The 22,330-nt window shown below is 46.2% G+C and overlaps 2 long non-coding RNA genes across 2 annotated transcripts; one reads left to right on the forward strand and one right to left on the reverse strand.

Moving 5' to 3' along the window:
* Positions 1-7,783: 7,783 nt before the first annotated feature.
* LOC135259557 (uncharacterized) lies at positions 7,784-9,708 on the reverse strand. Its single transcript, XR_010331320.1, has 2 exons — positions 9,091-9,708; positions 7,784-8,952 (listed from the first exon to the last, which is right to left on the reverse strand). It is a non-coding gene; the product is annotated as an uncharacterized LOC135259557 (long non-coding RNA).
* A 2,117-nt stretch (positions 9,709-11,825) lies between these two features.
* Positions 11,826-17,594, forward strand: LOC135259559 (uncharacterized). Its single transcript, XR_010331322.1, has 2 exons — positions 11,826-15,130; positions 15,973-17,594. It is a non-coding gene; the product is annotated as an uncharacterized LOC135259559 (long non-coding RNA).
* The last annotated feature ends 4,736 nt before the right edge of the window (positions 17,595-22,330 follow it).

Consider the following 22,330-nt stretch of genomic DNA (forward strand, 5'->3'; position numbering starts at 1 on the left):
TATAAGTGGCTAAGAAACAAAATCCGGATGGAAATATTCCGCAACCGAATTAAAGCGTTTGCATGTTTTGCTACATAATATGCTGTCCGAGCACGAATGCTTAATATTTTATAAAAACAGACTTGATGCTAAAGCAAGAAAAGAACAGAAGAGGATACATGTTATAATCCTCAATCTTAATTTCTTATCTGTTCCAAGAAGTTGGCAGGCTATAACCAAAAGTAGGCTACTGCGCGATATAACATAAAAGTTTGAATTGAAGTAATTATTATGAAAATAATAAATCACAGCGGCAGATTTTTACTTGACCAATGAGAAATATTCAGCCCTGCTATGCCGACTGCCAAAGTTCCTGTTCTTTTGGAAAGTACTACCCGCTGAGCAGGGACATTTTTGGGGGTAAAATAATTTAGACCTTGGTCCTGCGGTGGAAATGCACTGAGATCCTAAAAAGGTTCTGAGTTTCCGCGGCAGAAACGGCAGCACTTTGAACCGCATACTGAAAGGTGGATTACACAGTTGGGCGCAGTATATTTATTCGCCTCCGGGCGGCGGTGTAATGATACGTGTGGACGGGGCCTAGCAGCCAAGTTAGCGTTGACGACTATTTTTTTTAATAATCTGTAAGAGTACATTAGCAAACGGTGCAAAAGTAGCTGCATAAACAGTTGATTACAGTGGGTTTTAGCACATTCGTTGCAAAACACGTAGCCAAGCTAGGAAGCCATTCGCCAAACAGTGAAAATGAGAAACTTACCCCAGGCCTGGTTTGTCAACGCTGATCTTCAGTTAAAACTGTGGTCGTTCGTTAATGTGTCGATTCCAATTGCCTTAATAAACAAATGTTTTAATATAAATTTGACTACCAATGTTTATTATTTGCTTGTTAATTCAACGATGAGAGATATAATGGTTTCACAAGGAAAACTACCTCAAACGAAGGCGCTTGCTAAGTAGCTACCCAAAAGTGAAATGGCGGGCAGGTAGCCTTTGGGGTTTTATCGACGCTGAGAATACTGGGATTTTTTCCCAGACGCCACTGACTAGCCAACTAGGAAAAGGTAGAATCATCACACTATTGTTATTATAAGTGGACGCTTTTAATGCAAAGTGGTCATCATTGCATGTGAATGCATGAACGCGGCAGATCTCCGCTCCACAGGACAGCCATTTACACGTCTGGCCGCTCCGGAGGACAGGCATTCACACGTCTGGGTACCACCACTCAGTGCGCGCTGCCTAACTATGAACCTATTGTGTAGTCTATGCTGCTGCATACCATCTTTTCTTCAACATTCCGATACTTTTATTTGTAGGATTGATAGGGAAGGCATAAGTTTGTAGAAGGCAATGCACGAGCATTTACTGAGACACCCGACATTGCCTTTCACTTTACTCAGTGGCTGTCATTCTGTTGCACCGTTTATACTCACTCTGTTTATACTGTACGTCCTGTCAATATTCTTCATACTATACCTTTCCTTTTCATACTGTGGCGATCTTGCCTGTGTGTAACTAAATAATTGTTAGCTTGTTAGCGGTTAACTTGTCCTGCTCCGCGATCGTGTAAATACTCGTTATTTTGAATGTGTGTAGCCTGCTAGGAATCGCTTCCGTAGCGCTAGCAGCCCTCGGGTTTATGATTTTCACCGTCATGTTTCTGTCATTAGTCAATTAGCCAATACTGTTGTTGTATTCCCTGCCTGTCTCTGTTTTGCGTGTCTCGTGCTGCTGTTTCCCGCTGTATGTAAATCCGACCTTTGTGTGATGTGCCGTTAAGGCTGTGTGATTGGTTAGTCCCGTTGCGCCGGGGCAGCCAATCACGGCAAACGGGGTTTGACAAAAGCAGGCTTCGCCCAGCTATGATGGTCAGTCTACGAATTACCGTTTTGAGGAGATGTCACAAATAAAGCGAAGCTCCCCGGGAGCGATTCGAAAACAGCCAAGCCAGTCTCCGTCTCTGCTTCCTCGCGAAATCGCCACATTGGTGTCCGGAAGTGGGATTCAGCTAGCTGAAGTGGAGAAGGCGATCCGAGAGCTGGAAGACAGACTGGGGGTACCGAGGCGGCGGAAGACCGAGGCAGCAGAGACGGCGACGGGCGCCGATCTGCAGAGCTCGGTGGCGCAACGACAGAGGGCCCCCAGACAACCAGACGGAGCCAGTGCTGTTCGACCAACGCACCCGAGGGAAGCTAACGTTAGCACGCCAGCCAGCGCCAGCATGACAACCACCACGGCAGCTAGCACACAGCCGAAGCTAGCCCGGTTCAGTGGAGCAGCACAGTGGGAGACGTACCTAGCCCAGCTGCAGCTGGCTGCCCGTCACTGCGGCTGGAGCGAGAGCCAGACGGCGACGCATCTAGCACTCGCCCTGGAGGGTCCAGCGCTGCAGGTCCTGCTAGACCTCGATGCTGCCGAACAGGGCGATCTGAAGGCACTGACGACGGCCTTGGCAAGGCGTTTCGGCCAGAGGCGGTCAATGCAGAGCAGTCGGGAGAAGCTCAACAGCCGCCACCGCGAAGGAAAAGAGAGCTGGGGGACCGTGGCTGCAGACGTGCGGCTCCACGCTCGGCAGGGCTACCCGTCCCTCGACTCGGCAGGGCAGGACGAGCTCGCGTTGCACGCCTTCCTCCAGACTCTCTCCCCGGAACGGTTGCGACAGCACGTCATCCTGACCCACGCCCTGCTCCCTAGACGACGCTCTGAAGGAAGTAGAGAGGGCGGAAGACGTTCTCTGCTTGGTTCCAGGGCAGACAACCCGGCCCCGCGTCCGCGAAATCGACTGCTACGAGGAGGAGGAGGAAGTCCGTTGGGCACGCTCACCCCCACAACAGCGGCGACAGCGCCCACCACCAGCACGACGCGGTCGCTGCTATCGCTGCGACGAGCCAGGGCACCTGGCCCGCGACTGCCCAGCACCAGCGCCCAAACCCCGATCGCCACGGCCGGCGGGAAACGACACGGGGGCGGCGCTGTGAGGAAACCGCTGCCCCAAGAACCCATCCTCAACCAGGAGCAGCCTGCTGCGCCTGAAACCAGTTCGGTCCCACTCGCAGAAGCAAATGTTTCATCTGCCTTTGTGAAGGCGGGAACTGAGCAAAGTCCTTCTATTATGAGAGCTGAAAGCAAATTCCAGCCCGCCCTTTTCAGGGCAGGAGAGCAGCCTGCCCTTTTGAGGGCGGAAGAGCAATCCATCCAACAGCGAGTGGGCCGACTGGGAGAGGCGGGCGGGCTATACCTGCATTGTAGGCTGGATGGGCAAGCCTGCTGGGCACTGGTCGACACGGGGGCCACCATCTCCCTGGTGCGACCAGGAACGCTCCCCAACACTGCCTGGTCCTCAACAACCACTCAGCTGCAGTCAGTGACGGGACAGAGGCTCGCCATGCGGGGCAAGAAGATGGTGAGCGTGGAGGTCGGAAACAGAGAGGTGGTGACGCACGAGTTCTGGCTGGCCGACATCAGCGACACGTGCATAATCGGCCTGGATCTGCTGGTCCACTGGGGTGCTACGGTGGACATCGCCAACGCCAGGCTCTCCATCGGTGCCACCACCCTCGCCCTCCACGCCACCCCCAAGAGGAAACGCAGGTCCAGGAGGACCCGTCGCCGAGCAGCCTCAGCCCACCCTCACCAGCCGCCGCCAGCCTCAGCCCACCCTCACCAGCCGCCGCCCCAGCTAACCAACACAGAGCGTGGCTCGCCTGCCCCACTGTCACAACCTGCGCCCCCCTCTGTCGAGACGGTGAGTGCTGTCCGCGAGCTGTGGCGATGCAGCTGCAGCGGCCTCAACCTTCACCAATGCCAACAGCTTGAACGCTTGCTGAAGGACAATGCAGACCTCTTCGCTGCCCGCGATGAGGAATGCACGCAGACCGAGCTAGTGCAGCACGCCATTGACACTGGTGACGCTGCACCGGTTCGTCTGCGCCCTCACCGGTTGTCACTAGCAAAGCGGCTGGGGGCAGAGGAGAAGGTTAGAGAGATGGCCGCTGCAGGCGTCATTGAGCCCTCCAACAGCCCGTGGGCGGCCCCTGCTGTCCTAGTGCGGAAGAAGAACGGAGAGTGGCGTTTTTGCGTGGACTATCGGCGCCTCAACGCCGTAACGCGCAAAGATGCCTACCCTCTCCCCCGCATCGACGAGGCGCTAGACCACATCGCGGGGTCCAGTTGGTTCTGCTCGCTGGACCTCCGGAGTGGCTACTGGCAGGTCAAAATGGCCGAGGATGCGAAGCCTAAGACCGCCTTCACCATCGGGCAAGGGTTGTGGCAGTTCCGCGTGATGCCGTTCGGACTGTGCAATGCCCTGCCACGTTCGAGCGGCTGATGGAAAGGGTGCTGTCGGCCGTCCCCGAAGCTGCTGCGTAGTGTACCTGGACGACCTCCTAGTACATGCCAGTAGCTTCGAGCACGCCCTCGCTAACCTCCACAACGTGCTCGCGGCGATTCGCCGGGCTGGGCTACGGTTGAATCCCGGAAGTGCCAGCTGCTCCGGAGGGAGACGGCCTTCCTGGGGCACGTTGTGAGTGAGCGAGGGGTAGCCACCGACCCAGCTAAGGTGACTGCTGTGCGGGATTGGCCGACCCCAGCAAATGTAGGCGAGCTGCGCAGCTTCCTGGGGTTGGCGAGCTACTATCGGCGGTTCGTGCGGGGTTTCGCCTCCATTGCCAGTCCCCTCCATCGCCTCACCGACAAGTACCAGCCGTTCATCTGGACCACTGCATGCACAGAAGCCTTTGCCCGGCTCAGAACGGCTCTCACGGAGGCCCCCGTACTGGCGTATCCCGATGTGCACCGCCCATTCATTGTCGACACCGACGCCAGTAACGTGGGGGTGGGAGCCGTCCTCTCTCAGGAGGACAGCGACGGAGAGAGAGCTGTCGCCTACTACAGCGGTGCCCTGAGCCGGGCAGAGCGGAACTACTGCGTGACCCGCCGAGAGCTGCTGGCCGTAGTCAAGGCACTGAGGCACTTCCGACCCTATCTCCAAGGTAGCCACTTCCGCCTCCGCACTGACCACGCTTCGCTCACCTGGCTCCTAAACTTCAAGCACCCGGAGGGCCAAGTCGCACGGTGGTTAGAAGAGCTACAAGAGTGCGATTTCCAGATCGAGCACAGGGCGGGCGGCACCACACCAACGCCGACGCTTTGTCCCGCCGTCCCTGTGCTGAGCTGGATTGTCAACACTGCCAGCGACAGGAAGATAAGAGCCAGGTGGAGCTAGCGGTGGCTACCGCTAACATCAGCGAGGCGGGGTGGCTGCCAGTGTCGCAGGAGCAGCTGCGGGAAGGCCAGGAGGCTGACAGCACGCTAAGAAAGGTGAGGGGCTGGCTGGAGGCAGAAACACCGCCGCAGTGGGCTGAGGTCTCGGCTGAGGGGCCCGAGCTCAAGACCTACTACGGGCAAAGGAGGAGCCTTGAGCTGCGGGACGGGCTGCTGTATCGGCGGTGGCAGGCACCCGGGCTTGGAAGCGACCTCCTCCAACTCCTCGTTCCCGAGCGCTCCGGCTCCAAGTCCTCGGGTTGGTGCATGGCTCGGTGGGGCGGGCCATTTCGGGAACAGCAAGACCCTGCGACGATTGAGGGGCGCTTCTACTGGCCTGGGTGCCGCCGGGACGTGGAGCTGCACGTCCACTGCTGCGACTCCTGTACGGCATGCAAGGGGCCTACCAGGCGCTCCCGCGCCCCTCTACAACGCTACGTGGTGGGGGCCCCGATGGAGCGAGTGGGGGTGGACGTCCTCGGCCCCTTCCCTGTCACTGAGGCCGGTAACCGCTATGTGCTTGTGGCTATGGACTACTTTACGAAGTGGCCCGAGGCGTACGCGGTGCCGGACCAAAGTGCTGCAACAACAGCGGGGAAGCTAGTCGAGGAGATGTTTGCCCGTTTCGGGGTCCCCGCCCAACTCCACAGCGACCAGGGGCGAAATTTTGAATCGCAGGTGTTAGCTGAGGTCTGCAGTCGGCTCGGGGTAGCGAAGACCCGCACAACTCCACTCCATCCCCAGAGCGACGGACTAGTTGAACGGTTCAACAAGACCCTGACTGCACAACTCGCTATCCTCGCCAGCCAGCACCAACGAGACTGGGACCGCCACCTGCCCCTGGTCCTGTGGTCCTACAGAACTGCCGTACAGGAGTCCAGCCTCTGCACGCCCGCCGCCCTGATGTTCGGACGGGAGCTCCGGACGCCCGTGGATTTGGTGTTCGGGGCCCCGCCTGAAAGCAGGGAACCAGCCCGTACAGAGGCCTGCTACTTCCGCCAGCTGCTGGAACGACTGCGGGTGGCACACGACTTCTCTCGCCAGGCCCAGGACACTGCGGGACTGCGGCAGAAGCGCGCCTACGATCAGCACTGCAAGGGGCAGGCCTTCAAGCCAGGTGATAAAGTGTGGGTCCACTGCCCAGTGCGCAAGAAGGGCCTGTCTCCTAAGCTGCAGTCACATTGGCGTGGGCCTGGCGAGATCTTGGAGCGGCTGAGTGAGGTGACGTATCGCCTGCGCATGCCAAATCGAGGGCGCCTGGTGGTGCTCCACCAAGACCGACTCGCACCTTACCAACCACTCGCCACCGAAAACGCAGCTGGCGGACAAGGTAGCAGCCCTGTCCCCTCTACACCACCGGCAGCAGAGGAAATGGCACAGCCCACCGCGGGCCGACCTACTCGGAAGCGACGGCTACCGAATTATTTAATCGACTACGAGGTAAATCGCATAGAAATTGTGGGTCGTCGGGGACTAGCGACCCTTTAGGTGGGGGCTGTGTAGCGATCTTGCCTGTGTGTAACTAAATAATTGTTAGCTTGTTAGCGGTTAACTTGTCCCGCTCCGCGATCGTGTAAATACTCGTTATTTTGAATGTGTGTAGCCTGCTAGGAATCGCTTCCGTAGCGCTAGCAGCCCTCGGGTTTATGATTTTCACCGTCATGTTTCTGTCATTAGTCAATTAGCCAATACTGTTGTTGTATTCCCTGCCTGTCTCTGTTTTGCGTGTCTCGTGCTGCTGTTTCCCGCTGTATGTAAATCCGACCTTTGTGTGATGTGCCGTTAAGGCTGTGTGATTGGTTAGTCCCGTTGCGCCGGGGCAGCCAATCACGGCAAACGGGGTTTGACAAAAGCAGGCTTCGCCCAGCTATGATGTTCAGTCTACAAATTACCGTTTTGAGGAGATGTCACAAATAAAGCGAAGCTCCCCGGAAGCGATTCGAAAACAGCCAAGCCAGTCTCCGTCTCTGCTTCCTCGCGAAATCGCCACAATACCTTTCATATTCTATATAGGCTATATATATATATAACATATGTACATACGCTGCATTGGACTTTACTGCTTCTTTTGCACTTCAGGTGACATGCTAACTGCATTTTGTTCTCCCAGTACTTGTGCTTGGTGCAATGACAATAAAGTTGAATCTAATGTAATGTCATGTAATGATGCTGGCTATTGCCCTACTAACAAAATGTGGTTGTGGCGACGTACTATTAACGTCCTCTATTGGTCTCCTGACGTCCGCGTTACGTATCAATTTACGTAGTATTAACGTAAAAACGTAAGACTAGCGTTATTACGTGATTACCTTTCCACAACGTTGCTGATTGGTCACTTGCTTATTAAACCCTGACGATCCATTTAGAGTTTGTGTATTAAAAAAGGTATATCATGGTGTTGTAATTTTGTTCTCCATTCTATCCTACCAATGAAATGCCATTGCTTCTGTAATTCATATCTTCAAAAAAAAAAAAAAATACTCAGTGCAGCAATACAAAATGTACACATATCAAGCCCAAATGGAATAGAAAGCCTTTATTGTCATTGTATAGAATACCACTGAGATCAGGTTCAAGTTACATTTCTAGGTACGCAATATGTGCTGAAGCAAGCATAATTATGGTACAGAAGATGAGACAAACATACAAAACTAGATACAAAAACAACATAAAAAGGGTGACTTGCACTAGTGTAATGTCTATAGCAGGTCCCCCAAAGCATATGTGCTAGTATAATATGCAGTACCTCCTCATCACCATAATCATTTCCACCACCATCATAAGCATCAACTGCAGCATATTGACAGAATATCATGACTACGTCCTCCCTAGTATTTTTCTGATAAATGTATTGATATGTCAACAGATTGAAGTGCACAAGAACTAAATTTAAAACACCCAAAACTCCTTGTCAATAAAATATGCATTGTCTTGCATTGTTGTAGTTTCAGGACAGTAATAACCATAGACCAATTATTTCAACATTATAACAGTCTTGAGTATTTTTGTCTTTTTCAAGCAGTGAACTACATTTAAGTTACGATCCCCCACATATTAAAGTAGGATGTCTGCAGGCATTAGCAAGTTAAATTTAAGGCTTTTTAGACATTTTAAATGCTTCTTAGAATAACATTTAAGACAGTTTGCCACACAAGTAAGCACAGGCAAGTTGTACTCTCAGCTAATTGACATTTTTACAGTTATCTAAAACGACAACATTGACATTTGTCCAAATGTTTATTCTGGTCCAAGAAAAGGACACATTGTGGGCTTTTACCATTGAAATACAAACACATTGTAACCACAGATAAATACACCATGATATATTCAACTGTCATGATGTATTAGACAATTTCATGAACAAAAATAAATTTAAGACAATGTAGGACTTTTTAAGGGCTTGTAATCACCCCTAAAGACATGTCACATTCATTTTTTCATGTTACTTAATTTTCAAAAATGCTGTCCATGTTAGCTATTTAATAAGGTTATAAGAGCTCAATAGAGTCTTATTACGTACTATACAATTCCAAATCACACTGCCCAAATTCACAGGCCTCCCATGCATTGTTCAACGTGGAATAATGGAACTTGGAATACAGTCACTCTTGTCTCAGGCATGTCTTGAGTGGGGAAGGCTGGACCTCGGGTTCTTCACTGGGGCAACAGTCATAAGACCATGTGTGGGAGCTGAAAGGATATTAAATTGGACCAAGTAAGAAAAATACATTGAGTAACACACGCAGCAGGATAAAATCGTAATTGTGTTTTGACAATGACAAACAGTCAATGAACAAAGAGCTGTTTCCATATAATATCCATAACTACCTTTATTCTGATCTTCTGCTGTAGTTTCCATTTGAGCTGTTGCGCCAAATGTAGAGAACTCTGCAAAACAAAATCAATTTAAGTCAGTATTTGTTTAAATACAGAGAAATACTCTTGATTAATATGGATTACACAATGCACTGGCGCAAAGCCAAAGCCGATTTATTTATTTATTAAATTTTTTTAAGACCACGATTACACCAGGTATGGAGTAATAATGCTGCAGGATTTGTGGGAAAAAGGTTTTTGGATTTCTAATGGAAATAATGTTTAGCTAAATGCTTTCAAATGAGCGCAAAAATAGCTTGCAAAAGAGGCGCCAACAATGCTAGCTTGAAAAGGCTTGCTAGCTCCAGTTTGTCAAACACCCAAAACCAAATGAAGACCACATAACTATTTCATATCATATTTAATAACACCTTAGTTGCTACTGCCATATAGTGAAGATTCTGACAAATTACACTTTCCATCGTCTAAATCAGCAATGCGGGAGACACGTTTCCCTGGCTTTTACACAAAACTACCGAACGTCGGAAAATTCTAATAGCGAAACGTTTATTTTTATGTTCATTTTTTTAAGTTCCGAGAAAGTGCTGAAGTTTCGGTATACCGTGCAACAGTACGTCAGACACATATTCCAATCCATTGCTCAGCTTAGTAGAGAATGCACATTTCAGAGCGCCTCAGAGAGACAGATAGAATAATGACACATAAATACAAATTGCAAATAATAAATACGCGTAAAACCAATGGTAAGATTGTATATTTATTCAATGTGTAGTCCCAGATATTGACTGTAGAATGACGTGGTAATTTTTAAAAAAAAGTTAGTCTCGCTTATTTCGTCATTCAGTTAGCAGCGTTTTCACTGCTGTAGTGGCATATTTTAGGGCTAATGTCGGGTTCATCTTGTTGCTACGGAATATTGCATTACATTACAGGCATTTGGCAGACGCTCTTATCCAGAGCGATGTACAACAAAATGTGTAACCATAACCAGGAACAAGTGTGTCGAAAACCCTAGAGGGCAGTAGCCTACCGTTCTAAGTGCAGGGAACAACCGCATTGTGCAACTTAAACCCTGTAGGTTACACTGATTAACACTAACACAGACAAGAACAGCAACAACGCAGTCCATGCACAAATACAAGCAATAGTTAAGACGAGTTAAGTCACCTACGAAACAACTACATAGTTACAACCCTAAGCTTACAGTCAATTTAGAGATTAAATTGAGAATACGATTTCTCTCAGCATAATGACGGATTTACAGACTAAACGAACTTACCCGATATTGTCTTCAAACGGACCGTATTATTTATCTAGACATTGACAGACTACAGCATAAATTGCGTCTTTTGTTTATATTCAATATTAGTAACTGCAGCGAGAAACTGCAGCTCTAGGTCGTTATGTTATGGTAGCAACGGAACGAAGCGGACTATATATGTATTAGGATACCGTTATTATTTCATTATACCAGCGTGTTTTCGCGCGTGTGCACAGAAACTCAGAACCCATAAATAAAATGGTTTAGCTGTTTCTCAGCATAATGACGGATTTAAAGAGTAAACGAACTCACCTGTTATTGTCATCAAATGGATCCATGTCAAAGAAAAGTAACGATTCATCCTCTCTAAGCTTTACCGTAGCGTATTATTTATGTAGACATTGGCAGAGTACAGTATAAATTGCGTCTTTTGTGAATATTCAATGTTAGAAATTGCAGCAAGAAACTGCAGCTGTAGACACAAGGTAGTCTGTTATGTTATGGTAGCAACGGAACGAAGCGGACTATGTATGTATTACCGTCATTGTTTTATTATACCAGCATGTTTTCGCGCGTTTGCGCAGAAACTCAAAAACTACCAATAAAATGGTTTAGCTTTTTCTCACCATAATGACAGATTTAAAGACTTAACGAACTCACCCGATACTGTCTTCAAATGGATCCATACCAAAGAAAAGTAATTATTCGTCCTCTCAGAAAGGTTTTACTGAAAAACTTTGGGTAGCCTATCCTAGCATGCACGCTAGGTGGCACTGTCAGACCGTCTTTTCACTGATAAAAACTAGACCTAAGATGTCGGATTACTTGCGTCGCCATGGTTGTCGCTTGCCGTAAAGAAGTTTACTCGATGTCGTAATCGTTTGGATTTGGAGCTCCAGCTTTTCCGCACCCCACCTAATGAAAAAGTCCAAATGGTGTGCAAACCATATGGCGGACATAGGTGCTCCCAATAGGAAAGTTGTAGAGCACATTCAGATGCATCAGTCGATGAAGTTTTGTGTTGATCTGACTTACGGTGTGGGAGTTATGACCTTTTGAACTATGATCCTTTGTTATTGCGCCACCATCTGGCCGACATAGGTGATTTTTAGTGCCTGGGTAGTGGGGTGCCATAGGAACCCACCTACCAAATTTGGTTGGTCTACAACTTATGGTTGCTGAGCCTCAGACATTTTTGCGGAGAAAACTGCCACGCCCCAACTAAAAAGTCTAAATGGCAGGCAAACAATATGGCGGACATAGGTGGGGCCAATGGCAAAGTTGTAGAGCACGTTCAGATGCATAGGTCGATGAAGTTTCTTGTTCATCTAACTTATGGTGTGGGCGTTATGGGCTTTTACGCGTTACCCTTTGTTATAGCGCCACCATCTGGCTGACTTACGTGCTTTTTAGTGCCTGAGTAGTGGGGGGCCATAGGAACCCACCTGCCAAATTTGGTTGCGCCAGGACTTATGGGTGCTGAGCCTCAGACACTTTTAGCGGAGAAAAATAATAATAATAATTAAAGCCGCAAGCGGCGTTGGAAGGGGTCCAAGCAGTGGCAGCATCGCGCCCCCTATGGAGCGATTTTAAAAAGGCTTTGTCCTCACGATCATATGCCTTCACCCAACATATCTACTGAATATCATGATGATCGTATGATATATTGATGACTTATGGCCAATTTTGAGCTAAGAGACGCTGTCGGATGACTTAGTTACGTCGCCATGGATGTGTCCTGACAGCTTCCCGTTGATAGGTTCCCTGTTTTAGGTACATGTATTACTATATATATATTAGGCTGTATGTAGTGTATTGTGTTTCCCTTTCTGCCATCACTGTGTCTGTAGTTTGTATGCCTGTATGTCTAGCACCTCTGTAGTGTGTCTCCGTATAACACCTCTAGTGTCTGCGGCAAGGAGGTCACATTCCTATGCTAAATGGCTGCGAGGGTCCACAGGAAGGGACAAGACCATTTGTCTCCGGTCCGCCACTTAACTCAACCTTTTGATGTGTATGAAGGAAAACTGTATATCTAGACACCACACAGTGTGATGGGCAGAGATTCTCTCAGCGCAGCGCCCGAGTGTGCTGGGTCTGTCTCTCCCTTGCGCATTGAATTAAACCACAAATCCTCTGAGGAAACTTTGTCAGCGTGTTCTTCATCGTCCTGCATTTGACTCCACGAATAAGGGCAAAAATATCCTAACAGTTTTGGCAACCACGAAGGGACAGGAAATATCTTCCACTTGAAACAACGAGAATCAACAAGAAGGTGAGTATCTTTTATTAAACACAACTTACCACCTTCATTAGGCGTTGATTTTCCTTGGTGCAATTTGGAAGTGACTCCTGTTCTGTATTTTAAGAAATAGTTACGTGGACGGGACTTTGATGTAACAACTGATAATGAGTTTGTCTTTTAATGTTGACGTCATTTTAATGTGGTAGTGCTAGCAGTATTAACAGAGTACGCGGGAGCGTCAATCTGTTCAGTAACGTCTGCGTGCTGAAGTAGAGCACGGCAGCGTTCCGGACCACGTCGGGTCCTCGACGCTGAGAAACGCGTCGGTAGTAACGTGTGTCGGTATTTGACAGAAGGACACGTTTCGAGCCACGTCGGGCTCACGGGCGAAGTAGCGTCCACTTTCCTTAGTAACGTCTGCGTGCTGGGTGAAGTCACGTAACGTTCCGGACCACGTCGGGTCCTCGACGCTGAGAAACGCGTCGGTAGTAACGTGTGTCGGTATTTGACAGAAGGACACGTTTCGAGCCACGTCGGGCTCACGGGCGAAGTAGCGTCCACCTTCCTTAAAACAGTAACGTGTGTCGGTATTTGGCAGAAGGACACATTTCGAGCCACGTCGGGCTCACGGGCGAAGTAGCGTCCACCTTCCTTAAAACAGTAACGTGTGTCGGTATTTGGCAAAAGGACACGTTTCGAGCCACGTCGGGCTCACGGGCGAAGTAGCGTCCACCTTCCTTAAAACAGTAACGTGTGTCGGTATTTGGCAGAAGGACACGTTTCGAGCCACGTCGGGCTCACGGGCGAAGTAGCGTCCACCTTCCTTAAAACAGTAACGTGTGTCGGTATTTGGCAGAAGGACACGTTTCGAGCCACGTCAGGCTCACGGGCGAAGTAGCGTCCACCTTCCTTAAAACAGTAACGTGTGTCGGTATTTGGCAGAAGGACACGTTTCGAGCCACGTCGGGCTCACGGGCGAAGTAGCGTCCACCTTCCTTAACAGTAACGTGTGATATTTCCTGTGTGTGTCGTTTTGGGTCAGAGCACATCAGACGAGGGAGCGTCTGTGTAATAATTTGTTGGACAAGTTTTGGTGTTGCTGATTGCTGTTAGTAGCCTAAGTGTTTCGGAGTAACACTGCAAATTGTGAAAAAACTGGGCTGCGTGCCAAAGTGTGTGCAAGAAGAGAACCTTGGTTGTTTACCAATGCGAGTGAATGCGAGAAAGTGCACTCAATGTTGTTTTGTTCGGAGCTCCATCAGTGTTGTCATGTCTACAGAATAACGTATTGTTGTGTTAGGCCTACGTGATATGTTTGTTATATGTGTACACAATATAGTATATATAACCCATATAATATAAGAGTAAAAGCGCATATTTTCCTTTCGTGTAGTTAACGGCTCATAATAGCTAATCTGCGTAATTCTGAAGGGCTACCAACTACGGGAATGATGACGGAGAAAGAAGTTTTATGCGGGGATCTAATGGCAGCGGCATTAAAGCTATGGTTAAAAGATATGGAAAGCAATGAGAACTAATCCCCCATTCCCTAGCAAAAATGACTCCGGTGTAATTTCAGAGAAGGCACTGAACGTATGGTGGTCCCAACAGAAAAACAATAAAGAGAAAGGTAAATATGCAGCAATGTGTGTTAGCTGATGTAATTAATAGCCTCCCTGAAATTAAATCATGTGTGTGCCAATATGTCGATGATTTATTAATTTCGTACAAAATACGGACACGCATTGCAGAGACTTAGATGTTATTTTAAAACATCTGGCAAAACATGGTGTGAAGTGTAACCCACGCAAAGCACAGATCGCACAAACAGAAGTCGTTTATCTAGGGTATATGGTTTCACAGGGGTGTAAGAGAATGACCACAAACCGAATTGAAGCCATAACAGAGTGGCGGCGACCTACTACAGTACGAGCGCTACGCAAAATACTTGGTATTTTTAATTATTGTCGGACCCATATACCCAACTACTCAACAATTGTTCAACCGATAAACGACCTCTTAAAGGGAGCGGGGGGTCCACATGACGGGATAGAATGGTCGTTTGAGTGTGAGACGGCTTTTTCCATTTTAAAACAAAAAAACTTCGCACTTCGCTCCCCAACCCACTTGTGCCTTTCACACTATATACTCATGTAAATACAGGACACATGGCGGCGGTGCTTACACAAAAGCATGGGGACAGACAAAGGCCGGTTGCATATTTCTCCTCTAAATTAGATGTGGTTGTAAAAGCGATGCCGGAATGTTTACAAGCTGTTGAAGCTGCCTCCATTGCCTTAAATCAAGCGTTGCCGTTAATTAGCACACAGGAAATTGATGTTGTAGTCCCTCATTCTGTTCTGTCTATTTTGTCAAGAAAAAGGTTGACAGCAGTACACGTGGCTCGATGGACTCGATGGGAAACACGTCTTCGGATGCCATCAGTACATTTAAAACATATAACTACTTTGAACCCAGCTACCCTATTCCCAAATCCTGATGAGGGACAACCTCATCACTGTTGTGTAGAAGGGGAAGGTAATTTTGATAACCGTGAAAGAAATCGCCATTCAGGGCGCATTTGGCCTATATGTTGATGGTTCATCTTTTTATATAGATGGAAAAAAACACAAAACACAAAACACAAAACGGACAGTTAGTGAAACATGGTAGACTGGTGAATCAGTCAGCACAAGTTGCGGAATTATGGGCTTTGGCAGAAGCGTGTACAGTAATGGGAGGGAACAATGTAAACATATACACTGACTCACGTTATGCATTTGGAGTAGTACATGATTACCTGAACTTGTGGGCTAACAGGGGATTTACCACCAGTGCAGGATCACCAATACAAAATGGGGGAAATTGCATAAAGCCACTGAACTACCAAAGTAGTACATGATTACCTGAACTTGTGGGCTAACAGGGGATTTACCACCAGTGCAGGATCACCAATACAAAATGGGGGAAATTGCATAAAGCCACTGAACTACCAAAGTGGCAGTAATTAAAATTAAAGCTCACACAAAAGGTACAGACCTACACTCAAATGGGAATAGGTGGGCAGATGAAGACAACATATGGAGGGGTCCAAACAACACAGTGATCCTACCAGCTGTTTTGATGAGTACTATGGTTAGCTTATATCACTCCTTAGGACCTGATGGAGCATGGCGCATGCAACATCGGATGAAGCAAACATGGTGGCATCCAAAATTAAACACTAACATCAATGACTATGTCCGCAGGTGTATCACATGCTCTCGATGCAACCCCGGACCAACCATCGAAGTGAGAATGAGACAACAGCCCAGACCAGAACAACCGTTTGCCCAATTGCAAATTGATTTCATCGGTCCTCTACCAGGATGTAGGGGAAAGAAATATGTGCTGGTGCTCATTGATCATTTTACTAAATGGGTAGAAGCATTTCCAACAGCGCACAACACAGCAACTGACGTAGCCAAAGTGCTATTAACCGAAATAATTCCAAGATGGGGTTTGCCATGTGCTATTGACAGTGATCAAGGTACTCACTTTACAGGAAAAATCATTAAAACAGTATGCCGAGCACTGGGGATTAAACAAAAGTTTCACTGCCCTTTTCATCCCCAAAGCTCCGGTCTGGTGGAACGTGCGAACCGCAGCTTAAAAAACAAACTAACCAAACAGTTGTTTGCAGGCACTGGAGAAGACTGGGTTTCACACTTACCGGCTGTCCTTCTTTCCCTAAGAGCAGGCCCCACTAATCCTGAATCACTCTCTCCTTTTGAAATGCTAACAGGTAGACCCATGAGGACTCCCGGGGATTTGTGTATTGCAGGAGGAGAATTGCATGTGATGGGAGATAGGTTGCTGGAATATTGTAAGCTTTTGTCTCAGTGTGTACCACAGGACCCACGGACAAAACCGGATCCAGTGACAGACCTGGAGGAGAGCCCCGCAGTCCAACCCGGAGACCAAGTCCTGGTGAAGTCCTTCCAGAAAAAGACATTCGGCCCTCACTGGACTGGACAACATACTGTGTTACTCACCACCCCATCAGCTGCCCGCTTGACCGGAATACCAACATGGATTCACCTGACTCGTCTGAGAAAGTACACGAGTCCAACACAACATGAAGCGCAGCTCAATCCTTCTTCCCCACAAAGTACTGGGAAGCCGGTTTGTGTTAACACACCTTAAGGCAGAAAGATATGCGGATCCGCAGTTCTCAAATGTGCACCAACGCGAGTGGATACATCTGGACTTGGGACCATACTTTTAATCAAACTGGATGGGGATCTTTCCAATGCAACAAGGACATATGGAGAGTTGTAAACTGTCAATTGTGGGGTTTGAAAAACCCAGGAAAACTTCTGGACAATCTTTAAATTGTGAGAAATTGATTCTCTCACCAGAACTGTACACAGGCCAACCCGAGGAGGATGGGTCCCCCCTGCTGAGCCTTGGTTCCTCCCAAGGTTTCTCCCCTTTACTCTAGGGGAGTTTTTCCTTGCCACTGTTGCCATGTGCTTGCTCACTGGGGGTAAAGGCCTGAATAGGTTATGGGGAATATGGCATTTAGCACCATATTCCCAAATACAAAATGGGGGACTGATAGGTTCCCTGTTTTAGGTACATGTATTACTATATATATATTAGGCTGTATGTAGTGTATTGTGTTTCCCTCTCTGCCATCACTGTGTCTGTAGTTTGTATGCCTGTATGTCTAGCACCTCTGTAGTGTGTCTCCGTATAACACCTCTAGTGTCTGCGGCAAGGAGGTCACATTCCTATGCTAAATGGCTGCGAGGGTCCACAGGAAGGGACAAGACCATTTGTCTCCGGTCCGCCACTTAACTCAACCTTTTGATGTGTATGAAGGAAAACTGTATATCTAGACACCACACAGTGTGATGGGCAGAGATTCTCTCAGCGCAGCGCCCGAGTGTGCTGGGTCTGTCTCTCCCTTGCGCATTGAATTAAACCACAAATCCTCTGAGGAAACTTTGTCAGCGTGTTCTTCATCGTCCTGCATTTGACTCCACGAATAAGGGCAAAAATATCCTAACACCGTCAAGGCCTTGACTATGTCGTAACATTTAGATGGCATGTCGTAACACTTAGATGGCCGAGCGTGTATGTACAGCTGCAGTGTTTCTGCGCCGCAACTAAAAAAAGCGTCACACTAGTGTTGTCACGATACCGAAATTTTGACTTTGATACCGATACCAGGTTTAGTATCACGATACTCGATACTGATAAAATACTCGGTACCTAACGATACTGAAATTACCTTAATATGTCAGAAACGTAATGTCCACAAGGGTTGACCTCATTTTCAAATTCATGGTTTATTAACAACCTGGTTCATTAACAACCTGTAAGTTGAAGTCTCTTCAACATATTAATATGCATAGGCCTATAGTGTTACAACACTGAACAATAGAAAAATATGTTAAATATATTTCAAAAATTAAACAGTTGTAAAGTAAATACTCTTTAAAACAGGTCTTTCACCTTTAAATAGATTTAAAAACAGCATATTTTAATAACAAAAAAGCATCTATCTATAATAAAATATTTCCAAATTGGAACAGCTATTGCTACTGAAGTGAACTGAGTCAAAGCTTGCGCTGTATCAGGGAAGTGAATTCACAAGCGCAGGTCACCTCACTTGCCAACCTTAGTTGCTACTGCCTTCTAGCGAAGATTCTGACAAATTACACTTTTCATCCTCTCAACCAGTAATGCGGGAGACAATTTTCCCTGGCTTTTACATTTGACTCAAAACTACCGAACCTCGGAATATTCTAATACCGAACCGTTTATTTTTTTCTTTTCTTTTTTTTTAAGTGCCGAGAAAGTGCTGAAGTTTTGGTATACCGTGCAACACTACGTCAGACACATATTCCAATCCATTGCTCAGTTTAGCAGAGAATGCACATTTCAGAGCGCCACAGAGACAGATAGAGTAATAACACAAGAATGCACATTTCAAATAATAAATACGACATTGAGAAAAAACGGAAAAAAGACGTTATATCAACTCGCGAATTGCGTGGTGCGCACGAAGTAGACTACCGTTTTATTCATTAAGACATTGGCAGATAAGAAAAGTTTTAGTTGCGCTGACCTATAAAACGCTATTCCAAACGCAAAATCAGATATGTTATACATCGTTAGAAAGCTTATAATCTCACCTACTGAATAAATTAACTGTCAATCAAGCCAAATTGGACAAAGAACAACGACAACGCCATAAGCAACAGGTGTGGTATTACGCACAGCTATTTTTGAAAATATCCGACATTTCACAAACGGATTATCCAAGACAATATATGACCACTCATTCGCAAAAGGGACACCTCTACGCGTGAAACCAGTGGTAAGATTGTATAATTATTCAAAGTTTAGTCCCAGATATTGAATGAAGAATGACATGGCATAATTTAATAAAAAAAAACTTTGTCTCGTTTATTTCGTTATTCAGTGAGCAGCGTTTTCACTGCTGTATTGGCATATTTCAAGGCTAACGCCGGGTTTATCTTTTTGCTACGGAATATTACAGTAGCCTACATTACAGGCATTTGGCAGACGCTCTTATCCAGAGCGACGTACAACAAAGTGTATAAACATAATCAGGAATAAGTGTGCCGATGGCTGCGAGGGTCCACAGGAAGGGACAAGACCATTTGTCTCCGGTCCGCCACTTAACTCAACCTTTGATGTGTATGAAGGAAAACTGTATATCTAGACACCACACAGTGTGATGGGCAGAGATTCTCTCAGCGCAGCGCCCGAGTGTGCTGGGTCTGTCTCTCCCTTGCGCATTGAATTAAACCACAAATCCTCTGAGGAAACTTTGTCAGCGTGTTCTTCATCGTCCTGCATTTGACTCCACGAATAAGGGCAAAAATATCCTAACACCGTCAAGGCCTTGACTATGTCGTAACATTTAGATGGCATGTCATAACACTTAGATGGCGAGCGTGTATGTACAGCTGCAGTGTTTCTGCGCCGCAACTAAAAAAAGCGTCACACTAGTGTTGTCACGATACCGAAATTTTGACTTTGATACCGATACCAGGTTTAGTATCACGATACTCGATACTGATAAAATACTCGGTACCTAACGATACTGAAATTACCTTAATATGTCAGAAACGTAATGTCCACAAGGGTTGACCTCATTTTCAAATTCATGGTTTATTAACAACCTGGTTCATTAACAACCTGTAAGTTGAAGTCTCTTCAACATATTAATATGCATAGGCCTATAGTGTTACAACACTGAACAATAGAAAAATATGTTAAATATATTTCAAAAATTAAACAGTTGTAAAGTAAATACTCTTTAAAACAGGTCTTTCACCTTTAAATAGATTTAAAAACAGCATATTTTAATAACAAAAAAGCATCTATCTATAATAAAATATTTCCAAATTGGAACAGCTATTGCTACTGAAGTGAACTGAGTCAAAGCTTGCGCTGTATCAGGGAAGTGAATTCACAAGCGCAGGTCACCTCACTTGCCAACCTTAGTTGCTACTGCCTTCTAGCGAAGATTCTGACAAATTACACTTTTCATCCTCTCAATCAGTAATGCGGGAGACAATTTTCCCTGGCTTTTACATTTGACTCAAAACTACCGAACCTCGGAATATTCTAATACCGAACCGTTTATTTTTTTCTTTTTTTTTTTTTTAAGTGCCGAGAAAGTGCTGAAGTTTTGGTATACCGTGCAACACTACGTCAGACACATATTCCAATCCATTGGTCAGTTTAGCAGAGAATGCACATTTCAGAGCGCCACAGAGACAGATAGAGTAATAACACAAGAATGCACATTTCAAATAATAAATACGACATTGAGAAAAAACGGAAAAAAGACGTTATATCAACTCGCGAATTGCGTGGTGCGCACGAAGTAGACTACCGTTTTATTCATTTAGACATTGGCAGATAAGAGAAGTTTTAGTTACGCTGACCTATAAAACGCTATTCCAAACGCAAAATCAGACATGTTATACATCGTTAGAAAGCTTATAATCTCACCTACTGAATAAATTAACTGTCAATCAAGCCAAATTGGACAAAGAACAACGACAACGCCATAAGCAACAGGTGTGGTATTACGCACAGCTATTTTTGAAAATATCCGACATTTCACAAACGGATTATCCAAGACAATATATGACCACTCATTCGCAAAAGGGACACCTCTACGCGTGAAACCAGTGGTAAGATTGTATAATTATTCAAAGTTTAGTCCCAGATATTGAATGAAGAATGACATGGCATAATTTTAAAAAAAAAACTTTGTCTCGTTTATTTCGTTATTCAGTGAGCAGCGTTTTCACTGCTGTATTGGCATATTTCAAGGCTAACGCCGGGTTTATCTTTTTGCTACGGAATATTACAGTAGCCTACATTACAGGCATTTGGCAGACGCTCTTATCCAGAGCGACGTACAACAAAGTGTATAAACATAATCAGGAATAAGTGTGCCGATGGCTGCGAGGGTCCACAGGAAGGGACAAGACCATTTGTCTCCGGTCCGCCACTTAACTCAACCTTTTGATGTGTATGAAGGAAAACTGTATATCTAGACACCACACAGTGTGATGGGCAGAGATTCTCTCAGCGCAGCGCCCGAGTGTGCTGGGTCTGTCTCTCCCTTGCGCATTGAATTAAACCACAAATCCTCTGAGGAAACTTTGTCAGCGTGTTCTTCATCGTCCTGCATTTGACTCCACGAATAAGGGCAAAAATATCCTAACACCGTCAAGGCCTTGACTATGTCGTAACATTTAGATGGCATGTCATAACACTTAGATGGCCGAGCGTGTATGTACAGCTGCAGTGTTTCTGCGCCGTAACTAAAAAAAGCGTCACACTAGTGTTGTCACGATACCGAAATTTTGACTTTGATACCGATACCAGGTTTAGTATCACGATACTCGATACTGATAAAATACTCGGTACCTAACGATACTGAAATTACCTTAATATGTCAGAAACGTAATGTCCACAAGGGTTGACCTCATTTTCAAATTCATGGTTTATTAACAACCTGGTTCATTAACAACCTGTAAGTTGAAGTCTCTTCAACATATTAATATGCATAGGCCTATAGTGTTACAACACTGAACAATAGAAAAATATGTTAAATATATTTCAAAAATTAAACAGTTGTAAAGTAAATACTTTGGCATAATTTTTAAAAAAAAACTTTGTCTCGTTTATTTCGTTATTCAGTGAGCAGCGTTTTCACTGCTGTATTGGCATATTTCAAGGCTAACGCCGGGTTTATCTTTTTGCTACGGAATATTACAGTAGCCTACATTACAGGCATTTGGCAGACGCTCTTATCCAGAGCGACGTACAACAAAGTGTATAAACATAATCAGGAATAAGTGTGCCGAAAACCCTAGAGGGCAGTAGCCTACCGTTCCAAGTGCAGGGAACAACCGCATAGTTCAACTTGGACCCAGTTGGTTAAACTGATTAACGCTAACACAAACAAGAACAGCAACAACGCAGTCTATGAAAACATTCAAGCAATAGTTAAAACGAGTTAAGACTAAGTCACCTACGGAACAACTACCTAGTTACAACCCTAATCTTACAGTCAATTTAGAGATTAAATTGAGAATACGATTTCTCTCAGCACAATGACGGATTTAAAGACTAAACGAACTCACCCGATATTGTCTTCAAATGGACCGTATTATTTATTT

Source organism: Anguilla rostrata, chromosome 7 (assembly GCF_018555375.3).
Source record: "Anguilla rostrata isolate EN2019 chromosome 7, ASM1855537v3, whole genome shotgun sequence".
NCBI classification, from domain to species: domain Eukaryota; kingdom Metazoa; phylum Chordata; class Actinopteri; order Anguilliformes; family Anguillidae; genus Anguilla; species Anguilla rostrata.